Source organism: Lampetra planeri, chromosome 59 (assembly GCF_965212315.1).
Source record: "Lampetra planeri chromosome 59, kcLamPlan1.2.h2, whole genome shotgun sequence".
Lineage (NCBI taxonomy): Eukaryota > Metazoa > Chordata > Hyperoartia > Petromyzontiformes > Petromyzontidae > Lampetra > Lampetra planeri.
In genome coordinates, this window is record NC_136165.1 from 1,150,273 (window position 1) to 1,178,112 (window position 27,840).

Genomic DNA, 27,840 nt, shown 5'->3' on the forward strand with positions numbered 1-27,840 from the left:
CATTCTGCCATGCTGCGTCTCTCGACTTCCCTTTCTGGTTTCCTGTAGCTGAAATTCATAAATTCGCCAGTTTATATTATTATCATCTTACCTATAAACGTAATTTTTTTGTATCTGTCTGTCTGTGTGTCCGTGTTGGTGTGTGGACACACCTTGTGCCGCATTTAACTCACAAACTGCTAGCTTTACGTTTCAACAAACTACACACGACGCAATAAGCCCCCGACCAACAAATCGCAATTTCTTTTTCCCATCCGTCAAGTGTAAAGTAGTTAAATTAACAATTTATTACTATTTATTTTTATATTACTACGCTGAGCGCGCGCCAAACCACGTATCTGCGCATGCGCGGATGAGCTGACACGTAGTTCCCATAGCAACACACACACGCGATCGGTGGGGGCAGAGAAAAATTATCATTTGCGTTAAAAACAGCCCAGCCCCTGCCGCCAAGGCTCCACCTCGGCCGGCTGAGCAATCTAGGCGAGGTCGGGGGCTCTGCACGCGACGGCACTCTGTGAAGTTAGTAGTTAGTACTATAGAGTCGGTTGATGCGACTATAGAGTCGGTAGATACTACTGTAGAGTAGGTAGATATTACTGTAGCGTTAATATATACTGCTATAGAGTCGATGGATACTATTGTATCGACATCGTGAATGTCACTGAGTAATGCCGGCTCTAGCGAGGCACGGCGTGCAATGCACCGTCATCGCGGACACCCCGTAGGTGGGTGTAGTACCAGCCCTAGAGGGGGCTCGGTGAGCGCTGGGATAGCGCTCAGTGGCACCACATGTAGCGTGCAGTGCTGACTCCTACAGGAGGGAGTGTGAGAGTGTCAGCCATGGGATGAGGTTACCCTAGGCCAGGGGTCGGCAACCAAAATAACAAGAAGAGCCATTTCTTTCCAATTCGGTACAAAATTCAGTATTTCAAGAGCCGCAATGCATCTATGTACATACGTACATATCGTCAAGAAGCAGCCCGTAAAGAGCCGCATGCGGCTCCGGAGCCGTAGGTTGCCGACCCCTGCCCTAGGCCATGCCACTCTGGTTGACCCTGGAAGGCACGTGACCAGTAAGATCTACACAGGGGCTCCACGTGGGGGCTGGGGTGGTCACGTGCCAGGGTGAGATCCTGCGAGATGGTTCGAGGTGGTCGTGACCAAAGGCGGGGCCAGCCACAGCCAGCGAGCATATAAACCGGGTCCCTTCAGCGTTGCTGTTGTCATCTGAAGATCTGCGATCTGTGTGGACGAGGACCTAAGCCAGGGTCCTGTCCGTTGTAGCTACTCCCACTAACTAGCGTAGTTAGCCTGGTGGTCCACCACCATAGATTATCTGGTAAAGAGGCAGTATCCCCTTTGTGTTAATGTGTTGGTGTTAATAAATGTGTTGCCTCCAAAGAGTATGTCTGCGACTCAGTTAAATCCACTGCACTATTATAGAGTCAAGTAGATACTACTCCAGTCAGTAGATACTACTACAGTCAGTATATACTACTGTAGTGATAGCAGATACTACTACATTCAGTATACACTACTGTAGTGATAGCAGATACTACAACAGTCAGTGTACACTACTGTATTGATAGCAGATAATACAGTCAGTATATGCTACTGTAGTGACAGTAGCTACTAATACAGTCAGTATATAGTACTGTAGTCATAGTAGATACTGCTATCGAGTCGGCAGATACTACTTTAGAGCCAGTAGATAGTACCAGTCAGTAGATACTACTACAGTTAGTAGTTACTACTGTATAGTTAGTAGTTACTTCTGGAGAGTTAGTAATTACTATAGTCAGTGGATATTACTATAGTCAGTAGATACCTCTCTAGTCAGTATATATTGCTGCAGAGTCGGTAGATACGACTATAGAGTCAGTAGATACTGCTATAGAGTATGCAGATACTACTAAAGAGTCAACAGATACAACTATGGAGTTAGTAGTTACTACTATAGTCAGTAGATACTACTATAGTCAGTATATACTGCTGCAGAGTCGGTAGATACGACTATAGAGTCAGTAGTTACTGCTATAGTCAGCAGATACTGCTATAGAGTCTGCAGATACTACTAAAGAGTCAGCAGATACTACTATGGAGTTAGTAGTTACTAGTATAGTGAGTAGATACTATCAAGTCAATAGATATTACTATAGATTCAGTAGGTACTACTATAGTCATTAGATACTACTGCAGAGTCAGTAGTTACTATCTAAAGAGTCGGTAGATACTGCCGTAGAGTAACTAGATACTACTATAGAGTCAGCAGATAATACTAGTCAGTAAATTCCACTACAGTCAGTATATACTGTTGCAGAGTCAAAAGATACGACTATAGAGTCAGTAGATACTGCTTCAGTCAGCAGATACTATAAAGTCAGCAGATACTACTACTATAGAGTCAGTAGATACTGCTATAGAGTTAGTAGTTACTACTATAGTCAGTGGATACTACTGTAATGACAGCGTGACACCTGCTGGCCTGAAAAGGGAATCACGGGTACGGGCATGGTTAAGTAACAACCAATCAGAGAAGGAGCTGTATCTGGGCCAAAGGTAACAGGAACCTGCTCGAAGGTTTGATGAGAGGGTGTGCCCAGAAGCGGGGCTTAGTCACGCCTGGGGGTATATAAGGGGGAGCGGACCCAGGGCTCGGGGCTTGTGCATGGGGTCTGGGTCCTGGCTACCTCGCTGCTTGCCGTCATCTCTCTCCGTCGTCCGGCCACGTGGAAGATCTCCTGCGGGGTTTCCATCGCCGACATCGTTACGCTGCCAACCAGCAGCGTAGCCGAGTGTAGGCGATGGGACCATGCTGAGTGATTGGCTGTGTGTAACCCGTAGAGACGTTAGTACCTAAGAGTATATATCCGTGTGAGGAAGGATAAGTGTTGGCCTGTGTTGTGCCCAGTCTGATTAATAAAGACAAAGTGCCCTCTACATGACGTGTCGCGGAAGTCGCTCCTTACATTGGAGTCAGAAGTGGTTGTAAACATAAATTTGTTCTAGACAGCTAGAAAGAAATATGTCTAAACATCAGAAAAAACGGAACCCACCTGTGGCGTCTTCCAACGACGATGAAAATGCGACCCAAGACCTCCTACCAGCCCCGGCAACTGTGGTCCCGGTTATTGAAGCCACGGCCATTTGAGTTGGCTGCGCCAGAGGCAGTGGATCCGGGAGCAACCACTCCACGCCAGCAGCCCGAAGATGGCTGGAAGATGGTGTCGGCACAGCTGGACCTGTTGCGAGCGGTTGTCGTGCAGTTGGTAACGCTCATTGCAGAGACTACGGTGGCGGGGCGCTCTGCACTGACTTCGCCGGGAAGGAGCGACCAGAAGTCGGGAATTGACATTCTGCAGGAACGTCCGCAAGCGCGTCGGCCGGAATTACACATGGCGTGGAGAACGGCAGCCGGAGGCCGCCATTATGGCCGGCACGGGGGAAGCGCGGATGGAGTCCGCCATTTTACAAAACAAGCATTATATGCAAGATGCGGCAACGGCCGCTAGAAACGAGGAAAGAGGAACCAAACATACTCACAGATTACCTCAGATTAAAGAATTTGTCGCGGCAGGAGGCGGGTGGAGCACCTTCCGCCTTCCGACACGCGCAGGAAGTTTCTTTAGCGTAGGCGAGGGGAGGCCGAGACGCCTATCGCAGCACACTGTTGGCGTTAGCGGGTGGCGTTGTTGTATACTATCCCTTCTTCCAAAATTGATATATAATGAATGAAAACACACCAAAGCGCAGCAAACTGCAAAACACCAGGTGTTGTTAAGTAATGAACTGGAGGGAGCAAAGATACCCAAAAGGCCAAGGAATTAAATTATTAAATAAGTGGGTCAGCTCAAGGCTGTGTGCACAGGGGAGGGGGCTGATTTAAACAACCCTGCACGTCTGAACGTGAGGGGGCCTTTGACCTGAAATTAAGAATAACACTCCCAGAGCAGAAGGTTGGAGGGCCACAGTGAGACGAGAATAAGAGTGTTGTATATCTCTCAAGGATGCAGACTCAGCTGAATAACAAGGCTGCGGGGGTCACCAGAAGTTCGCGTTCGCCTAGTTAAGACAAAAAGCTCAATTATTCTGTATTGCTATTAAAGTAACGTTAAAGTCGGAATTTAACAACAGGATAGGCTAAAGTTATTGATATTCACACCCACTCCAATTAAACCAGGCCACAAGTTACGCCTACTGAACCATCACCATCATTAAGTCAATATGAAATGTTATTTCCATCTATACAACTCAACCCGAAGCATATGACAATCAGAACCTTCCTAAGTCAAAATTGAATCGCACCCAGACAGGAGCGAATAGTCGATATAAGGTTGAAGAGGGAAGGAAATTAAGAGCACGGCGAACTGCAAACGTAAGCAAAAAGCCGGGAACGACACCAACCCAGCGACCCACCAGCCCAGCAACAGCGAGTCGGGCTTCGACAGGCCATAAAGTAGAAATAATAACTCCCGGGGTCAGGGGACACAAGAAGAAGCAGGCAGACAAAAACCAGAACTGACTCCAAGGTTCAACCGCCCTCACCTACAAGGAGTGACGGAGATTGATGAGGCCTTGAGTTAACGGCGTCAGCTGGACAGCAACAACGGCGGCGAGCAGAGATGGGGTGGGGCAAGGACTGCGGGGCTATGAGATGCGCAACTTCATGTCAGTGAAGCCCTGACAGGCAAGTTAAGTTGAGGCCTTCACAATACATGGTGTCGTGCATAACGTCAATGTTGGCGCTGTTCACCGTGGGCTGTGTTCCGCTTGTATAACCATGCAGACACCAGGGAATACGAATTCCTAGGATCAGGAAACTTACCCCTTAACCTAAGATGTCGGAAATGAATTAATAATAATAAGCATATGCATGAAAAGACAAAGGTGAAACTTATGGAAAAGCCAGGATAACGGGATGAGTCACCGCCAGGTCGAATATAAAATACATAATAGAAGAGCGATGTTAAGCCCAGGGTCGGAGAGAGAGGGAGATCCCGGCCGTCTTTGTATCCCCGCAGCGCGGGATGGGAGTGTGTATGCGCTCGGGGAGGCACCTCCACTTGGGTCAAGCACCACGATGGGAAACGGCAGACCTTAGGTTACATACAGAATCATAACTGTGAAATGGTAAGGGACAAATGTTAACTTAAAACTTTTTAACCATTTCTTTGTGCATCGGTGAGGGTCGGAGGGAGTGTTGCCCCTCCCTCCAGGTCGTGCAACACGGACAAAAACGCCTATGAGACGATTTGTAACGTCTGTGTTTTGGTTCATGAAGAAGGCCAGACAAGAGATAATATCGCACCCAGACAGAGAGACAACTTCGAGGCAATTTGTAACATCTGATTGTTTGCTCGTGGATTTTATGGAGGGAGTATGACAACGGAATATACCGTGGGTGATGCACACAAGGACATACGGACGTACGGACACACACATGGACACACCTACCTACGGAGAGATCCTGACACAGCAAAAATCGAAAGAAACCCCGCCTTGTGGGCAGGATCCAAAGGGATTTTTCGGCATAAAAGAAAGGACCCTGAGCATTGGAAACCAGCTCGACCGGGAGGGTCGACTCAGGAGCGAGCTGCGACCAGCGGGTCGGCTCGACTCTTCAGCTCGTCTGGGACTCAGCCGAGTTCGATCGGCTCACCGGAGCCGGCTCTCGGGGCTCGACTCAAGCGGCTCCCCATCTCCTCTGCAGGCGGGCAAGACCCGCTTGACAGCTCAACTCGGCCTGCGTGGGTCAACCTCTGCCGAGTCGGAGGTCTCTGCTGCCGCCGGAGTGGTGAGAATCGCGGTTTGGCGACGAGGCTTCGTGCTCACCCTGGTCGACGACCCAACACTGCACGCTGCGAGCGAGCTGTGGGCGCCACCTACCGACCGGGTTCCGAACTGCGACAGCGTATCAACGGGCATCCACCAGTTCACCACGGTGACAGGGGAGCGACTGATACGTATGACGCGCATCGCCCCCTCACCACACGACCACCAGGCGTCTGTTTGACATAAAGAACCGACTCCGAACACTGACTATTCAAGACAACTCTTACCACTCAAAAACACTCGAACCCATAAGCCATCCGTGGCTGTGAAGGCATCACAACGAGACCGAGTGATGGCCATCCGTCGTTTATAAGAGTATTCGTAATTTTTATCTATAATATTTAGTGGGCTGTACTCTTAATCGCATAAATTCCCAACAGATCCATCAATACGAATTGGTTCTTGGCACCTCCTTCCGCCGAGCCACGCTCACGTGGGGAGTGGTGGCCCACCAGATCCTTATCAGGTGATCTGGTCCCCAATTAGTAAACTTGGTATAAGATAACGATCTTCGGAAAAGGAGCACCATCGCAGGCCCTTACTCCGAGCCATTCTGTTGTCAGATAACCTGCCGATGTATCTGTTGAGATTGGTGCCTTTAAGAATAATAACTGTTTTGATTGTGTTTTTTTTTATCGCCGTATAATCTTTCAAGTATCTTTCAGTCATAATCGCCGCACGTACTCGCATCCTCTACAGAATATTCAACTGTCCCGTGACCCAAGGTGCTAACAACGTGATAAGGGTTGCGTATGATCAATAAGGAGTGCGGTACTGCGTGAACAATATTGAGTATAATCATTCATTAACGTTAAGGTTTTTCTTAGCATAGTATTTGCATATTTTAACGACTCTCTCTCTCACTAACAACCATCGCGTTATGCGGGATCCATGTGCCGTTGTCAAAGTGAAATCAGACAATCGTTGATGATACTGTATTGATGCCGTGTTGACGTTCCGGGATGGAGAGTTCGCATACTATATCATAGTTGAGGTTGAATTAGTAATAAATTGATTAATACAGAAGTGGTTGTGTGATTCTTTCCTGAAATCTATAAATAAGATCTGCTTCTGCGTTGAGATCTGAACTTGGTGACCTTAATAAACACACTAATACATACTCAGTAAATGTTAAAGCGATAACGGGGTGAACCGGGGACCTAAAATATAAGCGAGAATGAGACGAACCTAGACAACGATGCCGAGTTAATCTAAGTTAATCTTGCATACTTACACCACACCTGCATAACTGCATACGATTAATTGCCTTATTCCGATCGGTAACCCACCCTCGTCACCGAGGCGGGGTCTGGTTATCATAACGACTTGCATTATCATAATTACACCCACTCGCATAATTACTACGATTACCTCTCGAATTGGCATAATTAAATGTGCATAATTACATAAATTAACATATTTCCGGATAATTACACATTTGGCCAAATTTCATTTGATTATTATTATTTTCACTGAATATTCATAACCCACATATACAACATAATAATTTCACCCACGCACGCATACAACATAACAAATTTTGATAACCAACATATACAACAGCGTGAATCCGGAGGCCCTCGACTTGTTCGTCATGGAACGAATGTTGGGACTGGCTAGAGACATGGGGGTGGTCTTACCTGTGTGACGAAGACATTCAAATGTCCCGATGGGCCAACAGGTGTCTTCAGGCCCACGAAAATCCACACCGTTGGTCTCAGATGGCGGCGTGGACGGGGGACCCCAGTCGAGACAGGGAACCGAAGGGATGGTCGCCGAGCAAAGTTGTGGTGTTTCCGGCCGGCGATGCGTCTTCGGAGGGGGACGTTGCTGCTGCGGTTCCGCCATAGAATCGGAGACGGGGGGATGCTGTGCGCCATCGATGGTGCTGGAGACCGCGTCAACGCGAAGATTGGGTGGCGCAGGCGCCGCATGTGGCCTGTTCCTGCTGTTTCCAGCCAGGGCAATTCGCGAGGGAATGCCAGAATCGCCCTCCGATACCGGCCGCTGTTCCGGGGCCCGCTGCCCCTCCGACGGCTCAACCTCAATCCGAACAGGCGAGTCGGTACACATCAGACACCCAGCCCATTTTGCAATCTCAGACATCTGATTACTCAGGATTCACTCGCTCTCAGCATAACACACGTTGACACCGGGCAACATGATTCGGATGCGCATGGGTGGCCTAGCTTGAGGACACAGTAGAGGACATTGGCGCGTCGCATGGCCGCGGCGGCTGCGGGTTCCTCGGCGGTATCTGGTTCATTGCAAGGTGTGGAGTAGTCAACCTCGCATTCAATACACTTTCAGAGCCAGGGTGAACATCCGACTCCGACATATTTAATGAATTGAACGAGGTAAAACTGATAGAAAAACACAGCACAAAATACAGCATCTGTTAATACTTGGAATATCAATAGAATGACCACTGCAGCATCGTAACATTGTCTTAGATAACATGAAACTCCACAATAGGTCCTGGGGGGACCAGGCACCTACATTAGCACTGAATAGCTATACAAGAGAATAAGCTACTGTGTTGAATAAGGTCACTTCGTGTAATCACCATACTGCAGCCTAAATTTATGGCACTGCACATCACACTGAACTGTGGATGAGATACTTCTTCATCCTTGCTCTCAAGATCGCAATATGGTTACATGGGTACAAGTCTGACTCGACTTATTCAATTACAAGTAACATTCACAATAAGGCAAGTGGCAGGCTTCATCGTTAACTAGGCCTCATATTTATCATAACAATTTAACAGCATCATAAAGGCATTTACAGCATTATAACGGCCATTCTAACATTATAACAGCATTTCCAGTATTATAAGAACATAAACGAACTTACAATGCTTTTTAAAGTCCCACAATGAACAGTTGCACCTGTCTTCACTGGGACGCTATTTGTGCCACCATTTTGTACTCTATGTAATGGCTGATACCCTGCCGCGTGGCTGAGAGGATGTCAAATCATAACTTCCTGGTCACGTGACCAAACCCAACATCCAAACAGGAAATTCCTGTGTACACACACCCCCACACCTGCCGTGAGGCAGAACAGGAGGCTCCCGTGGGGGACTGGTTTTACAACTCGGTGACTGTCAACCGAATTTTTCTCATCTTAAATTCTGGTGTCATCAGTTTTCAAATAACACCCCTCGTGTGTAATAATGGAAGCAACCGCGCGAGTTTCGCAAAATCAGCCTTGAGCCCACAGTGCATGCATCCGAGTTGCGACAGCCAAAGGTGGGGGTGGGGTTGGGGAGAGGTACGGCAAGGAAGACGCGTCTGGTTTTGTGTGCGAGGGTCATCGGGCAGTGCTAACCACTGCACCATCATTCCTACTGACTTTGACAGATCCAGTCTTATTGGATTTACAAAAACATTGCCTCGGTTACCCAACAATTACACTAATTGGTTGAGCTATCTCACAGGAATTAAAATGTACTTTAGCCTTCCACAGACCACGGTTGCAAAATAGATGAATATGTGGCCATTAGAGGTAAGTCGTTCAAACTATTTGCTCATGGAGTTGAGAAAATGTAGCCGTCCCAAACGGGCAGCAGTGAAATACAGACAGCTTGTTAGCCAGTTTCGTCCTTATTAGGAGTCATAAGTAGAGTGGAGTCATCAGCACTGCTGCCATACCCCTCCAGGAGCCATATACATTCACAACACTTAGCTTTACATTTACATTCGGATGGCTCATACACAAAATCACCCACGCTCCATTGTGTCAACTTCTTACCTGTGGTTTATAGCTGAAATTTCAAAACTCACGTGGTTCCTTATTTTGGAGAATATGTATCTACTTGGAAACGAAATACCAGAGTATAATGAGTCACCGACTCATGCTCACCCGACCTACGAACATCCGCACTTATAAACCTGCTTCCACGAGATATTTTTTGTTTAACGTGACTTGCAAACGCGAATTCGCACCCCGCGAACTGAACCGAGGAACTATTTAGTTCAGCGGAGCGATCCTCCACGAGATATAATGAGTTACAGCCAGTCGCTGGGAGTGAGTGTTTGTGTGTGTGCACGCGCTCCCACATGTGTGTATGTGTGAAAGTGTGTGTAAAAGTGACTATGCATGTGTGCATGCACGCGCGCGTGTGTGTGTAGGTGTGAGCGCATGCCACCATGTGTGTGGAGAGCGGTAGTGCAAACAAGGTCCGCGATCCCTGCTGAGTGACCAGGGCAGGGTTGGAAAATGTATTACTGAAAAGGAAAAAAGGACACTGATCAGCTTAACATGTAGGCTTTCGCTATCAATATTATTCATAAGAAAGGTTTTTGGGTTAGATCGCGTAAGTATAAATGTGTCATAACCCTCCACCACCCGACACAGCCAGTAGGATTTGTCACGTAAACAACGCGCCAATTAGTTATTACTTCAGCCCACCGGCGTGTTGAAGAGTAAATCCACAACATTTACAATTTGAATATGACGCTTCGCTGGTAATTACATCCATCATCATCGGGCAATTTGCCAGAATAGTGAAGCAAACCACCTGCTTCGGTCTTAAATAACATAATAATTTTGTGTTATGGTTGGTAGGTTGGATGCTGTGAGTGAAGAGGTGGTGAAAACTGTGAGAGCAGATGAGGTCAAACTCAGACGATGCAGTGGCTGGAGAAGTTAAGGTTTGCTAAAGGAACATTTGAGTAGACCATACTGGTGCGCTAAGGCTCCGTGCATTCTCTGGGAACCCGAGTGAAACGGTTAGTGGTCATCTCGCCTTACACGACCCTTTCACCTTGGATCCATCGAGTCTGGGTATGCACACGGGTCAAGCGTAAATACCAGTGCCACTAGGAGACTCCGAGAGAGCAAGAGGAAGCGAGACATAACGGCCGTGACATGATAAGAGGGACCCTTCTGGAGTTCCAAGCCCTCTCGTGACGCACGGGACCTGTGATGGCATGCAGTCTCAGGACAGGGTGGTTGTCTGCTGTTCAATGCGCCTCCCATCCTGTCTCCCCATCTCGTCCTTCACTGCACCATCGAGGGGGGAGAGGAGTGAGAGGAAACAAAAGGAGTGAGTGGAATGCTATCCAGTTCAAGGGTTTTAAAATTTAGAATCAGAATCTTAACTGAATACAATTACACTGGCATGAAAATCATGATTCTATATTATTTCTTTCACTTCAGCCAAAGATCACATGTACACTTTGGTACTATAAGTGTCCATCTACAGTGAGGGAAAAAAGTATTTGATCCCCTGCTGATTTTGTACATTTGCCCACTGACAAAGAAATGATTAGTCTATAATTTTAATGGTAGGTTTATTTGAACAGTGAGAGACAGAATAACAACAACAAAATCCAGAAAAACGCATGTCAAAAATGTTATAAATTGATTTGCATTTTAATTAGGGAAATAAGTATTTGACCCCCTCTCAATCAGAAAGATTTCTGGCTCCCAGGTTTCTTTTATACAGGTAGTGGGCAAACGTACAAAATCAGCAGGGGATCAAATCCTTTTTTCCCTCACTGTATAGGAGCGCACAAGTAAATTACAGCATTCACTTTGTGGTCGATGAGGAGGTGCAATATAAAATGAAAACCAGCATGGTCGCTAAAACTGTCCCGAGTTACAACCATATCATCATATATGGACGGTGTGCACGTGAACATTGCGTTTTGCATTGTAAGTGTTCATACAGGCAATTATAATCAGGTCGATATTTGTGTTTAGAAGATGTTTTTTAAAGAGACTATCTTACCCACTTTGAATGAAGACATTCCAACAGTAGTACCCCAGTATGTTAATTAGATGTATAAAAATTCGTTATCACGTTCGTCAGAAATTACACTTTTTTCGGTTCACGCCTCCTTTAATTATTACCCATTTTTTATTAATCATATTTCATTCGTGGAAAAATTATGAATGCCTTTCGTAAATGCACGTTATGTCGTTTGTCCGTGCGTGCATTTCATACGATTCCAGGCCGTTTTCATGGCCGTCATGTTCCTTAGCCTCCCCACGCTTTGCTTACAAGTCGTGTCATTCACACTACTGTACGTTCCGCCACGCTTTGGACTATGCATTACTTCTGCCCGTCCCACACTCTCCCAGTCACCCCTCAACACCTCAGTGTCTACAAAGTCCTCGCTTAACACGGTTCTGCTATTAGAGAACACCTCACACAACGTGGAACGCGCCCCTTATAACGCTGAAAACGCTCCGTTATAACGCAATTTCTGAGCGGTCGACAAACTAGTTTCTTGAGCTTACAGACTGAGCGGTAGGATACAGTACGTATGATACCGCACACGGCAGCGCAACACTTCCCAGTTCGTTGTCCCGCCATGGGGTGACTGCAGGCTGATCTTAGTCTAAACGTGATTCAGTAACTCAGTACTTCCTCGCTTAATACGGTTTTCGTTTAATGCGGCACTGCAATAATGTATATCTCGCGTTAAATGAGGGATTACTGTAGAGTATTTGTTTCTGATTACCTGTCTAGTTATCCATATTTATGCGAAAAACACATATCCTAGTTGTGTTAAAAAGTGTTATTTATGTAGGTTTTGGGTCAGAAAATTGTGTTTTTTTTGGAATGTATCTTAGGTTATATAATGGGACAAATGTGGAACAGTTGCAAGATCTGCCTGATGGAGAGTGATGGTGAGGTGTTGTGTATAGGCCGACCGAAATTCAGTTTCGGTTTCGGCGCCGAAAGTTGGCAAATTACCTCTTTCGGCATACTTTTGGTTTCTGCCAAAAGTAAATTTTTTACTTTCGGTCTGGTTTCGGCTGATAGTGAATTTCGGTCGTCATTCGTCAACCGAAGATATATTTTTAGAATATAACGCCAGTGCCACGTCTATCACTCTGCCTATCGGCCGGTCAGTCGGCGCTAGGCAATCCTATGCGATAGACTGCAAACACACACACGTCAGCAGCAGCAGCTTGGGAGCGAGGTTACAACATTCATTTGTTTGGATATAATTATAAGTAAGTAAACCTAAACATTTTATATTTAGCGACTCTTACTGATTAGTTCTAGATTTATTTTTAATTAAAGTAGCATTGCATCATGACAAATTTCATAAATCTTGTGTTCAGTAACTTCGGTTATATACCTTTCTGTTTCGGTCTTGGACGAAAGTGTAGTTAAACTTTCGGTTTCGGCCGAAAGTAAATTTTTTACTTTCGGTCTGGTTTCGGTTTCGGCCGAAACCAGAAATTCAGTTTCGGTCGGCCTCTAGTGTTGTGCCATCAATACCATTATAGCCTCGATGACCTCTTAACGGAAATAGAGAGCTGACCGGAACAATGCTGGCCCAATGCCTTATTCACAGCTGTGATTATGAACCCACCTGCCACTGTTTTCCTGCTCATGATGGCCATCGCGACGATCACAGCAAGAAATATGAACCCAGCCACAATGATCCCGGCCAGCAGGAGTCCATGATACTTGCAGTGTGATGAGCTTCCGAGTTCTGCGGTCGTGGCTCAATGAAAACACAACCATACGTGTATTCGTATTTTTCACGTGTTTCACCCAACCTGTGGAAGGATCACTTGCTGACACATACAGATCAATGCTTACAGAGAGGAGCTATGAGCTCGGTAAACAATGAAACGGGTTGCTTTCATTCACATTAATCGGCAAGCCTAACCCAGCTGCAGGCTCCAACATGAAGCTTAGAGTGTAAGGGTTGCCCAGATGTATACTTAAAAGGACAATACCTGTTGTGAAAACAGTGGTGACATCTGGAGTCTCTGTATGATCAGTCTCTGTACCACACGATGTCACCTGCCGTGCATGTGTGTGTGTAGGTGTGTTTGTGTTGATATAAAATAAATGTTGAAATAAAACACACCAGAAGCTAACAAAGAGAACATTGCCATTACAACACAATCGTCCTGTAGAGAGATTAATTTTGCCATAGCCACGTGGAATTTCGAAAATTTATCAAATGCCTAAGCATATAAGCACTGATCAACATTGGCTTTGGTACAGAGGCAATATAACCTTGCAATGACAATAGCTTTCCAAAGATAGCAGTAATATTTAACCCATCTGGCAAAGGTCATTGTTACATGATAATCAGTTGTTTCTGGGACGTTTCGTGACACGAAATCCAGCAAAAAGCAGCCTAAGCTGCATATCATTACTCGTCATACGAATGCACGGCTGATTGTGAGTTAACGAATGAACGAGTGATACAAATTTTAAAGACGCCCAAGAAGAGCTAAATAGCTGAACGTGGAGTCTAAGCTTATAAATAATCAGAACATTTAGAAAGCACAATGTTTACGTTTGCACCTGGAAATTCGAAATATTAGAATTCGCCAAGGAAAGTATGACTCAAAGAGCTACAGAGCTGTGATTTGGCAGAAGCAGAGTCGATTCTGTCCTTGTACCCAATCAAACCTGAACACCATTTGTAATTTTGGACTCCCCCTCAAAATCCCAGGACTATCTTATTATTTGTCCATGGATCGATAAAAATAGTGCATTGGAGATTTGAAGGGAGCCGCCAAAGGCCTCTAACTCTGAACAGTTATCACTCCTACGACTATACTCAAAGTACACATGCGGGAGAAGTTGGAGTTCTGTTGTCACCCGCTCACCGACAGTCAGTCGCCTCCTTATCACTCTTAGGGGCCGTCCATAAATGACGTCACGCGAGTTTGGACGATTTTTGCCCCCCCCCCTCGTCACACGGCGTCACAAAAAGTCAGACCCCCGCTCAAATATGACGTCACAAAGCTCTGCCCCCCCCAAACCATATTTCCATTTTGAAAAGAAAACATGCTTTAAATCGCTTTAAACTATTGCCATTGTAGTGCGTATTTAATGTGGCGCTGTACTCTGATGTTGTAGGAGTGTTGTTATAACAATTCGTTTTGTAATAACAATTCTATATTTATTTAAAGTTGCGCATTTTTATGTGACGTCATATTTCTCACCACCCCCCCCCCCTCGTCACACATCGTCACAAATGTCTGACCCCCCCCCCAGGTGCGTGACGTCATTTATGGACGGCCCCTTACGTCACTACTGTCATAATTAGTGTTCCCGCAATTTTCACCAATTGACTCCTCTACCCATGTTGAGGAATCAGAATCTTACTTTACACTGGAGGAATCCGATGAGCTATGAAGCTCCTTTTCACACGTCCAGTAAGTAGGTCTACCAGACTGTTTCATATCATCCATCACATCCACGCTGCGTTCAACCATCACCAGACTGCACCACGCGTCTCCCTCTGCTCTTGGCCACACACTGCTCCACTTTGGAATTCTGTCCTTCCATCATCGCCTCTCTTCTCAGGCTCTCACAATAACAATAACCTTGTTCAATTCAAGAAACGTGCTACGCCCGTATTATTATTTATTATTTGGTTCTTTCGGTTAAGTCACGTCTAAAGATAAAATAATAAATTAAATTAAATAATAGAATACGACGTTTCGATTGCAACACAAGCAATCATCATCAGGTATAATGAAATAGCGACATAATATCTAACCAGAAAACTATAGACAGACATATTAGCAGACAGATATCACAAGATACATACATAGCGAGAGCAACACAGGTGACAGAGAGGGGTGATCGTCTCTGTGGGGTGGCCTTAAATAGACAGAGGGGGGGCGGAGGCAGAGAGAGGGAGGGGGGTTAGAAAAAATTAGCATATCAATGAGTGGTCCAAAAGAAAACGTGGTGCTGCGAGTACGATGGCACAGCAAGCAAGCCTGAAAATCAGGAGAAAGACACACTAAAATTAAATAACCTAGTAAAATATCGAAATGTAATGTAATACAACACAGAGGGTCGGTCAACACACAATTAACGCATAGCCTGGTTGATTACGTATTTCAAAGATTGCTAAGTTAGAATTTAAGTGTGAACATTCTAAAGAGGACACAGGCAGAGAAAACAAGTCGCCAGAGAGAGAGAAAAAAGATAAGCTTAAAACTTCCCCGTAGAAGTTCTAAAATTAAGATTACTACGCCCGTATGTTACAATGTTGGCAGTGCTGATTGTTGCTGGCCACTCGACTTTTTCAACCTTTGGGCCCTGTGCTCAGGAACCGTGTGTAAATGACTAAACCTGGCACCCACATGTGACTCTAGTGTCAAGTTCAAGTTCATTTATTAGGTATAGCCCTGTGAGCCATTCAGCTCTTGAATCGGGTGCAACCGCAGCCTTGCAGGCAACTATAAAACAGATTAATTTACAAGCGCGATATCACGTAAAATAGCTTTATGCAAATGAGCTGGTGACGTCACGGCAAACACGGAAAATGCCTTTGAAATGAATGCGATGCCCATGATGCAACAGCAATGGTGATGTTACCCACAGCTCGCCGATTTCGTTACCTCCTTGGGAAAAAGCGTTTTCTTTTGGCCGTTTATCCAGCACTCGCACACAAACATGGTCGTGCATCCACTGCTCCGCTCCTTGATCACAAGTTGTTTGAAACTCCAACAAGGGAAAGACTGTGACCCATCGTTGCCAACTATAATTTTCTTGATTCTCCCAAGAGGATGCAGCTTTACGAGAAACTCGTCAACCTAGGAGGAAAGCAATTCTATTCAATTCAAAATCAAGACCAACAAAGAACTCAGCTGGTGCAAAATCTGACTGCGACTTCCGGCAGACTTGAGGCCTTCAGGCGTGAGAAGGCCCTTATCACGCGTTAAACGGTACTGATGTTCACCCTCATTGGTGCTCATGAGTGCAGGGAATCATAACGGTGAACGAGGAGGTAAAACGTGTACTTGGCTTAATAACTTTTAACATGGGAAAACGATCGTTTAACGAATTTTTGCTTACCGAGTAAATTTTCGCGGAACGTATCTCACTCGTTAACTCGTTAAGCGAGACCTGCCTGTACTTGGCTTCACAGCACAGGCATGCACATTGCTGTTCATAATCTACTATGTCCACTCTGGTCTACCTCCTTTCCTTCAACTTGATCAGTCTACCTTCAGGAGTTTCTCTCGATATGCGCTGTGTTTTGCATTATTCTGGCTGTTGCCTGATGAGGCTGGTTGTTGTACTTACCAGCGAAACGTCGTCCTCGATTGTACATTTTGTGGTTTTACTCTCCAACACACCGGTGTGCTGAGCTAATAACGAATTGGCATGTTTTGTTGCCATGACAAAGTTTACTAATTTGCTGTCTCGGGTGGTGGCGGGTTTAACGACGCATTTATATATTTACGCGATCTAACCCAAAAACCTCTATTATGGATGATATTGGTCGCGAAAGCCTACTACGCGCTATGGCAGAGGGTAGACCGCATTGGCGAGGAGTTGGCGTCAGCGGCTCCGGCCGTGATTGACAGGAAAAGTAAATGGGCTGGGAGAGGAGGCGTCGCTAGACGGACCGAGGGAGCCGTGGATGAGACAGGTCATCGAATGGCAGCTAAGGGAGGAAACGACCTCCACCGCGGAGATGTTTCCTGTTATTGTTTATTTAAATATTTAACCTGGAAAATCCCTCCAGGGGGGCATCTCACTGCCAAAGGAGTACTCGCACGAATACGCACATGCCATGTTAATTGCGTTATTTTCACTACAATGTTAGGAATGTGGTTTATATAGTTCAATATTTATATAATATGTTAATAATGTTGCATTTACTCTGTATTTCTGTATTAGGATGCTGTTATTATCGTTATGAATGTGACTGCAACCCAGCACACTCGTTACGGGGACCTGCAAGGTGGTTGCACAAAACCAGCTAATATTGAGCTCCTGATTGCTGCTGTGTCTGCCTCATTCTCCGGTTAAGACGTCACTTGGCTTGCAGATGCAAGTCCATTCCTTGCAATTAATTGCACTTAAATTCGTTTCGATCAAACCTCACACTCTGAACAAAGTAAAATAATTTTAAATCACGAACCTGGCCATTTTCAAACGCATCCTGGTTTCTTGTTGAAAAGTTAAGTATGAAATATTCTGCGACATCGTCCCCATAGATCCAAATGTGTACATTGGCGTATTTCCCGGCTCCAGCCTCAGTTCCCATGTAAATAGTCACGTTGTAGTTCCAGTCTCCCGACCCTGCGACGAAATCACGCACACAGATTACACACGGCGCGCACTTTCCCGCACACCCGATTAGCACGGTTGGCTAGGTACGGCGCGAAAGAAGTTCAACATACACACGTACAGACTGAACAAGGCGCCACGGCGCCTGCACGGGTCCACCGAGCGCCGCGCTCGCACGCGCTGCGCTGGCTGCGTCCTCCCTCGGCTGTCAAACTAAACGCTCGCCGTGCAGGCAGTCCCCGACTTACGAACCAGTCGACTTACGAACCGGACACAGGAACTAATGGTGTTCGTAAATGGATGGTCAGTGCAGGCAATAAATCCCAGGATGGAACAGTGCTGTTCGTGAGCACCCATTACGTCCTCCACGGCCCTTCCGCCTTTGTCTACCTACTTCAGGTACTCGTTTGAAGGCTGAGTCGACCTAGAGGAGGCCCAGGACCGGATCAAATATTCGTCATCGATGCCAGATCCACCTCAGGTCGGATTACACGCGCACACCGATTAATTACACACACGGGGTTGTTGGCACATCTGCCTCTCACCTGCACCGCGAGTCAGAGCCACGAGGCCCAGCACCGTAACGAGATGACAGAGCATGGCTCCCGACAGCAAACAGAGCCCCTCACGGACTATTCCCTTGCAGCTCACTGCCCCTTCCCCAGTCGCTGCCCCTGCTCCAGTCAATGCGGATCATCTCCCACTTCCTCCCACGCCCACTCTGCCATGCTGCGTCTCTCTACTTCTCTGTCTAGTTTCCTGCATCTCATATGTAGAAATCCGCCAGCATATTTCATTATTATAATTGTACCTGTTTGACCCGTAGATTGATCACCCGTTCTTGGACCCAGCAATGGATTGATCACACGGTCAATGACCCAGCAGCGGATTGATTTTGCGGGCCTTGACCCAGTGGTGGATTGATCACACGGTCTGGACGTGTATCTCACACAAATGTTCAGGATACTCTATCGTGCTATCAAATCATCAAACTCTCACCATCTTACTCGTACTACGATATTGTATTAGAAAACACAGGAGGGAGGTGAGGGAGGGAGATAGAGGATGTAGGTGAGGGTTGAAATTAGAGAAGGGAGGAAGAGACGGAGGAGGAGAGGGGCAGGGAGAGTGAAAGTAAAGAGAGAGCGCAAAACAAAGAGGACAGCGAGGGAAAAGCTACAAACAGTGGGAGAGAGAAAATTAGGGAGAGGCAAGAGAGATTAAGCATACTATTTTTACTTTACCAGGTAAGGCCCACCGAGCCAAATACTCTAAACACATGTTTCTAATTGTGGAGGGAAAAACCAGAGGACCCGGAGAAAAATCCATGCGACCATGTGGAAGAACATGCAAATTCCAAATATACAAGCGTTGGGATCGAACCCACGACCTCCTGCATACCAGGCGAGGGAGATGACATCTCCTAGCCACCGTGGCGCCAGATTGAGCCTAGAAAGGAAGAGATGGGAATGTAGAGAGCGAGAGGAAACGGTGAGAGAGATTGGAGGGTGGCAGTGGGTGAGATACAGTGGAGGGAGGAGAGGAGAATTGGGATACAGAAACTGATAAAGCGAGACGTGGATAAACAGTACATTTGTAATGTGAGGATATATCCGGGTTGCTGATGGATCACACCTCGTTTCGATGATTGGCTCTACTGGTCCTGGCCCATAGCCAATGGGGGGAAGTCTAGGGGCGTAGCCCTGACGTAATGGGAAGGTGACATCTGTAAGTAGAGGATTGGATCTGCTGGCTTTAGCCACAGCCAATGGGGGGACGAGTCAGGGGCGCGGTCCTGGGAACTTACGATGGAGTCTAGAAGATTCCATAGAGGTTAATCAGTATTGGTGGAAAGGTACCACGTGACCCGGGTATTAAAAAGGGGTGGAGACGGACAACACGTGGTCAGATCTGGAACGAACGGAGGGTGAGGCCACGCTGGAGCGGGGTCCAGGCTGCCACGTGGCCGCGCGTGTCTCTCTCTCTCACGCTGTCTGTCAGCAGCGTGAAAGAGTAAGATAGGAGTGTTGTGAACGAAAGACAAATAAAGACCGGATTCCAGAAGTCGCTTCCACGAATTGTATTACACATTGCTATATACAGCACAGAGAAGGCGAGATAAATATGGAGGAGACAGGACTTTTACGTGAGAATAAAGGTTTGCTGGCTGCAAGGGACGGACGGTCACATCCAAATGACGTCGGGCTGCTAGTTTTACAATACAAACCCCCTCGTATGTATGTGTGTTTAGGGTTCGTGGCGATCAAGAGAAGTGGGAACTTTCAGAGTGAGAAAGGGGTGAGTGTGGGGGTTGGAAGAGAGTGAGGATTGTGTGAGAGTGAGGGATGGGTGAGAGGGTTGGGTGACGGCTGATTGAGATTCAGACTTGGGTGAGAGTGTGAGCGTTGGGTGAGGGTTGGGTGAGAGTGCGGGAGTTGGGTGGGTGTGCGGGAGCCTTTGCTATTGAAGTCTATGGGAAGATTTAACATTGAAGTCTATGGGGGTCTTTAACATTGACGTCAATGAGAGTATTTAACATTGAAGTCTATGGGAGGATTTAACATTGACAGCTATGGTGGCCTTTAACATTGAAGTCTATGGGAGGATTTAATATTGAAGTCTAAGGGAGCCTTTTAAAATACTGTACTAGCAGGTGTACCCGTTCTTCGCACGGAAATTACGGTAATAGTTTAGTCCTAGTCTTAAGTTTTTCAATGAACGAATATAGATGATCCCCCCCCCCAGCCGCGCATTTGTGCGGGATACACGTCCTACGTGGAGGGTGGGGTGGGGGGATGCGTGACGTCAGCAGGCACACTGTGTCACGCTGCCGCATGCGGGTGACATCACAGATGGGACGTCACCGTCACATCTGTGATGTCACCTTCTAACGCAATTCTGTTCACATGCGGAATACCTCAGGGTTCAGTCATGGGCCCTCTGCTGTTTTCTGCCTATTCATCTCCAATTGGCCGACTAACCAACAGCTTCGACATCTCCGACCACTCCTATGCCGACGACTTGTCTCATCGCCTCCATTAAATCTCCCAGCAACTCGGGTATCGACTGCATTACAGCACTGGTTTAAAGATCACGACCTCCCTCAACCCAACTAACTCTGAGGCCATCTTAATTGGCACTCGGCAAAGACTGCTTTCACTCCCACTCCCCTCAGGAATCTCAACCGCTGGTTCCTTCGTTCCGCTCTCTGACCATCTGACATTTCTCGGCGTCACTCTGGATCCCACTCTCTTCTTTGACACCACCTCAGGGCCCTCGGCCATCTACGTCTGCTCATCACCAACATCGCAAATACTCTCGCCTGCAGCATCACTGGGTCGTGGCTCGACTATTGTAACTCAGTCCTCGTCTGGTCCTCTCCAAGCAATCAAATTAAGCTGCAACGCCGCCAAATCCACATTGCCCGAGTTGTTCACAGCCCCCGCAACCCTCACCCTGACTCCCTGTCCATCCTTCGTGCCCTTCATTGGCTGCCAATTTCGACCAGAATTACCTTCAAGATTGCTTGCCTCTGCTATCGCGCCATAAAATCCGGCCACCCACCGTATACACGTTCACTGCTGAAGCCTTAAACTTCAATTAATCGCAGAAACCTTCGCAGTGCATCGCACAACCTCCTTGAAACTCCCAGGACAAGGACTGTAAATGCTTCTCGTCGTTTCTCCGTGGCAGCCCCGCCATCTGGAACGACATCCCTATTCACATCCGTAATGAGCAATCATTTACTTAGTTCAAAAACCATCTATAGGCGCATCTCTTCAGCTCGACATTTAACCGAGTCTCCCTGGAACCGCGCAACGCGATCTGACACTGAGCTCGGCTCCGCGCCTCAGAATTGCGTCTTGGGTCCGCAACATTGTACACGTTATAAATTGTATTAGTATTCCACTTGTGCATTATTACATATTTGCAGAGGATTCCTTGTCGGTCCAGTTGCATATTTTGTTAAAGACATTTACAGTGCTCAAGGCATTTTGAAGTATCGCCATCGTGGCTCTGGAAGGAAGGCCATTATCCAAATTTCATTTTGGAATATCGCCACGTTTTTTTCGAATTCTGCCAAGAAGAAAACATTTCTTGAATGGTGCAAAATTTGCACAATTTTTTGGCCCATGATTTGAAAAAAATAAAATTGCCAGCAGAGGGCGGCCAAGTCATATCTAAATGTACAAAACCTATAAACGTCGTAGAACGCGACCCATATCGTTGGGTTCGTCTTAAAAAGGCGAAAAATGTTTATCTGGCAAACGTATGTCTGACATTTTGCTCTAGAAATACAAGAGTGAAAAATGAATAACGAAAAATTTACCATTTGACAGTTTTTTTCTTCCAAAAATTCAAAATATCGCACATTTAGTGCTTTTCTGGGCCAATTTTGCAAATCGGCAACCTATTGTGGTTTTCCCAAAATGATCAGAATCAGAATATTTACACTGCAGTTGTACCACGTGTGGCTGACGGGATGAGTAGAACCACTCGCAGCGTTTTTGTGGAGAGACGGCGATGTTGGAGGCTATCGTTCTGCGTGGTTATTGTTCCTTGCAATCCAGCAGCTGTAGTTGTGCATTTGTCCACAAGAGGGCATCACGTGACCAGTGTAGAACCTACAGCCCGAACTCGAATAACTCTATCCCCAAACCCTAATTACCCTAAACCCGAACCCAAATAACGCCTAACCTTAATAACCCTAAACCCTTACTATAATAACCCTACCCTAACCCCTAACCCTTACCAGAGTTACAGGAGTCCCAATTCCATTTCGGGAGTTCCAATTCTTTGGCAGAATTAGGACTGCCAGATGTGGAATTTAGGCTTCTGGAAGTGGAATTGGGACTTCTAGATTTGGAATGTTGATTCCCACTTTGGAATTGGGACTCCCGAGTGTGGTTTTGGGACTCCCTGCAATGGAATTGAGACACTTTAGGTTTGCCAGTGAGATGCCACAAAAAAGCAACGTGTTACATAAAACAAATCTATCTCGACAAGACAATTGAAAACTGTGTCCACAGATTTCCCCCCCCCCCCGTTAATTACATCTTTCATCCAGTTCACAAGCCCCCCCCCCCCCACCCCCAACTGTAGGGGTCGCGACCCACCAGTCAGTATCCCCTTCCCGTCCGTGCCTGAGGTTGGCGCCGGGAGCCCCTGCGAGACACGGCCCGTGACTGCCTAGGGATAGGCACGTAATTTGTGAAATTAACGTGCGCACTTGCGCAAGTGTGCGGTGTATGTGCAACGTGTATTTATACTACCGAATATAATTGGATATAAATCTCTAAGCGACAGGACTCGTTTATGGAAACACTAATGAGATGATTGCACAAACGCGACTTTTAAAAAAAAGGAACTAGCCATACAACCCAATGTGGCAGGGCCCCCTCGACAAAACAGAGAGTCTTGAGACGAAGTGAGCCTTTCCTTGGATACGTAGATTATATTATCGCTCGCGCAACATTAGATTGGTGCTAAACTGCTAAAGTAAGTGCAGTGATCAACGTACTGGACTTACCAGAGGTCACCGATTCGATCCGAAGCTCATGGCGCGGCGGTTGAAACAATGCTCCAAGTTCCTTAAATATCCGCACCTCTTCAAACGTTTTTCTCACGACTTTTTCCCTTGGTTGATGTTAAACTATTTCCCTCTTGATAATTGGTTTTTTTACTCTTCTATCTGGCAACAAAACTGACAACTTTTTGACAAGGAGTCATGTTTGCATAGACCACAATATCTGCAGTCATAATGCAAACAAAAAACACAACTCTGATAATGTATGCACTGTCCTTGAAGTTGATTGGTCCACACCCGAGACAGCTTTCCTTAGAGCCTAGTCTCACATGGGTTGGACCAGATGACGCCAAAAGGCGCCACGAGAACGGCGCTTTATAAATGTAAATTAGTATCGTTATTATTATATTCACCCCCACCTCTATCCAGCCAGAAATGTAAATGAAATCACGACAATTTGATTGTTGAGTGAATTTCCATTCGTTAGAAGCATGATGAACGGCAGGTATGGTTTGAAAGTTTAAAGTTGATTTTGGTTCAACCAGGACAGAGTCTCATTTGCAACAGTGAGGGAATAAGTGAGTCAGTGGGTAAGCGAGTGAATGGATGAGCAGTTGAGGGAGTGAGCGAGTGGGTGAGTGAACGGATGAGTAAGATGATGAGTGAGTGGGTAAATGATTGAGTTGTTTCAAGTTGATTTTGGTTCAACCAGGCGATAACTCTTAGGATCAGGATGCGAGTCTCATTTGCAAGAGTAGTCCGAGTCACCAAATGACAAAATCCAAACACATAAAGAAGAGCAATGAAGCAAATAGAAATCAGAGCAAAAACAACTGAAATTCGAGATTAAACATCAGACATTTAATTAATATGTACACAGACAAGGCTATACGAGTCAAATACAATGTCAAGTTATTTTAAAGAATTAACAGCTCAGGATCAAATTGTGATTGAGATGGGAGAGTAAACGGGGACATTTGTAAGCAGATTACCAGGTGTTTGGAGCATTCACAGAAATGTAACGAATCGTCTGTTGATGTTTGCTGTTGCGTTGGCACAAGAATACACAACGACAACAAAACGACAAAAAGCAAGACGACAAAACATAAAAAACAAACAACATAACGACAACGAACAACAACACGACAAAACAACAACAACACAACATCAAAACAACAAACAACACCGACAAAACAACAACACAACGACAAAACAACTCGCTGTACGGGCATTCGTCAATAACATTTCGGCCACAGTGAGAACGCTTCATCAGAGAGAGAGAGAGAGTGCGCACTTGTCGACTTGCTGCTGATCCTCCTTCTTCGTTGACTATAGTGGCTTACCATAGGTCTCTATGGGTCTCTATGTATATCCATGCGTTTACTATATTGTTCATAGTGTGGGTTGGATGGCCACAATCGCACTTCTGTGGCTTGGCTTTCACGCCTCGCCCATGCAGCTATCTGGGTCTCTATGTATTTCCATGCATCTCTATGAGTCTTTATTTATCTCTATGAGTATCGATGTGTTTACTAAATGGTCCATAATTTGGGTGGCATTGCAAACAATCGCAGCATCGGGCCTTGTTTCTTAAATGTTTCGTTTATGAAGGAAATGCGCGCATCGGCCTGGTGATGATCTTTAGACGCGTTTGATGGTTCCAGGCCCAGTGTCTTTGAGTAGGAGGAGGAATGCCACAGCCAGGAGGTGCGATGTTTGGATCTCGAATGAGGGTTTTACCTGGAATACGGTGTTTATTCTGAACGTCCGCAATACAGAGAGACAGAGCCGAGGGGCCAGAGAGACAGAGTGGAGAGTCCATTGAGACAGAGTGGAGAGGCCATTGAGACAGAGTGGAGAGGCGAGAGAGACAGAGTGGAGAGGCGAGAGAGACAGAGTGGAGAGGCGAGAGAGACAGAGTGGAGAGGCAAGAGAGACAGAGTGGAGAGGCGAGAGAGACAGAGTGGAGAGGCGAGAGAGACAGAGTGGAGAGGCGAGAGAGACAGAGTAGAGAGGCCATTGAGACAGAGTGGAGAGGCCATTGAGACAGAGTGGAGAGGCGAGAGAGACAGAGTGGAGAGGCGAGAGAGACAGAGTGGAGAGGCGAGAGAGACAGAGTGGAGAGGCAAGAGAGACAGAGTGGAGAGGCGAGAGAGACAGAGTGGAGAGGCGAGAGAGACAGAGTGGAGAGGCGAGAGAGACAGAGTAGAGAGGCCATTGAGACAGAGTGGAGAGGCCAGAGAGACAGAATGGAGAGGCGAGAGAGACAGAGTGGAGAGGCGAGAGAGACAGAGTGGAGAGGCGAGAGAGACAGAGTGGAGAGGCGAGAGAGACAGAGTGGAGAGGCAAGAGAGACAGAGTGAACTGCATCCCACACTATAAATTGGGCCCCACGAGAATTCCTAAATATTTCCCCCAATATCTCTTTCCTCAATTTATATTTAAAAATAAAACACGTTCACTCTGCATCTACAAATAGTGTCGCCACCTGTTCATATGCCAATTAAAAAATAAATATAAACTGCTCATCAGGAACAAACAAAAACATTGTAAAACATGTCATTCCCATCGCATCACCCATCCCTACGGTGCACAGAGTTGATACCCCCCCCTCTCGGCAAAGCAGCTGCGTTACGGAGAAGCTTCAGTGCTGCACTCCCCCACTATATTGGCTCATATACATTCCTATATGCAGTGTTCTAATTCCCTACATCACACACAGATCCCCCGTATAGTCTTAACAGATTCTTGGGGCAAGGGCCGTTCGTGAGTAGCACCTCGTGAAGACCTGGGGAGCGGTAGCGGTGGTTCAGTGGTTTAGCACCCTGCGAACCCAGCGACCTGAGGGCGACTCTCGCTCACGGCGAACGCCGGTGACGATTATCAGAACAACAAGGTCCTGGGCCTCCCCTAGGGTCGACTCAGCCTCAAACGAGCGCTTGGTGCGTGCGGTGTGTAAACATCGCAACGAGGGAGACAAAGGCGCCTTGGGTGTGGTGCTGGCCACCCACCCGATCGTGTGCCAGTTGCACGTTGTGCTCGCTCACAGCACTTGCCCCAAAAGTCTGGTCAGGCGATACAGCGAACTTTTTGTCTTCATCACACATACACACACAACGACCCCCAAGTACGGCCTTATATACTGCGGTGGCAAGTGCTGTTAGCGAGTACACAAAGATCCACAGTGCGGAATTGAACAGACTCTCTTTGGGGCAAGTGCGGTTAGCGAGCACCTATATCAAGGCCCCCAGTTGTCATGTTTTAGAAACACCGGAGCAGGTGCTCGTTTTAGGCTGAGTTGACCTAGGGGAGGTCTAGGTCACCACTGTTCAAATGTTCGCCACTGGTATTTGTCGTGAGTAGGAATCGAACTTGGGTGGCCGGGTTTGGAGCGCAGTTGCGTTAGCCACTGCGCCGCCACTCCCCATATGCATACACAAATATAGACATGCACAAACTCACGAACAGGCACACACACAGATGGATACCAAGACAATCAGACGAGCACGCACTTTGTTCATGACCACGTGTTTATGAACCACGTGTCCCATAGCAGGCAGTCCGCACTTATAAAAAAAACACTTTCTTGTTTGGACCTATATATGCATATGCTGTATACATGTGCATACGTATGTGTTGGTGTGTATGCGTGTGTATGTGGTCCTCCCCTAGGTCGGCTCCGCCTCAAATGAGTGCCTGGTACGACGTGTAAACATTACCACTGGGGAGACAAAGGTGGCCGGGCGTTGTATTGGCCACCTACCCTCTCGTGTGCCGTGCCGGCCTTCATAGGTGCTCGCTAACGGCACTTGCCCCAACAGTCTGTTAAGGCTATACGGGGGATCTTTGTGTATGTGGGGAGCGGTGGCACAACGAATTCGGCGACCCCCGTTTGATTTCCGTTCCGGCCAACACGAACACCGTTGACGACTTTCTGAATCGATCCCGGGCCTCCCCTAGGGTCGACTCAGCCTCAAATGAGTACCTTGTGTAAATGTGTAAATATCGCCACTGGGGAGACAAAGGCGGCCGGGCGTGTGCCGTGTCGGTCTTCATAGCTGCTGCTACTCAATAACAGCACTCGCCCCGACAATCTGTTAAGGCTATACGGGGGATCTTTGTGAGTGGCATTCAAGGCGTCCCTTTGGCTGAGAAACTTGAGCACGCGCACGTGGGAGGTCGGAGGGGGGTGCGAGAAAGTAGCGAGGAAGGGATGGGGGGGGGCAACCCACACAAGAGATGAGCGATACAGCGAGAGGGAGATGGTGTCCAGTCATTCTTATAGCAACAAGATATTGTGTTTACGGGACACGGCGATAACACGCGCCCATCACACGCACCCACCTTCGGCTCCCGCCCTCTCCCCCTTCTTCACGCAGTGCGACATTTGGACGTCCGCTGCATCAACTCCACACTGTGCCAGCGTGGTGAAGTATGGTCAAAC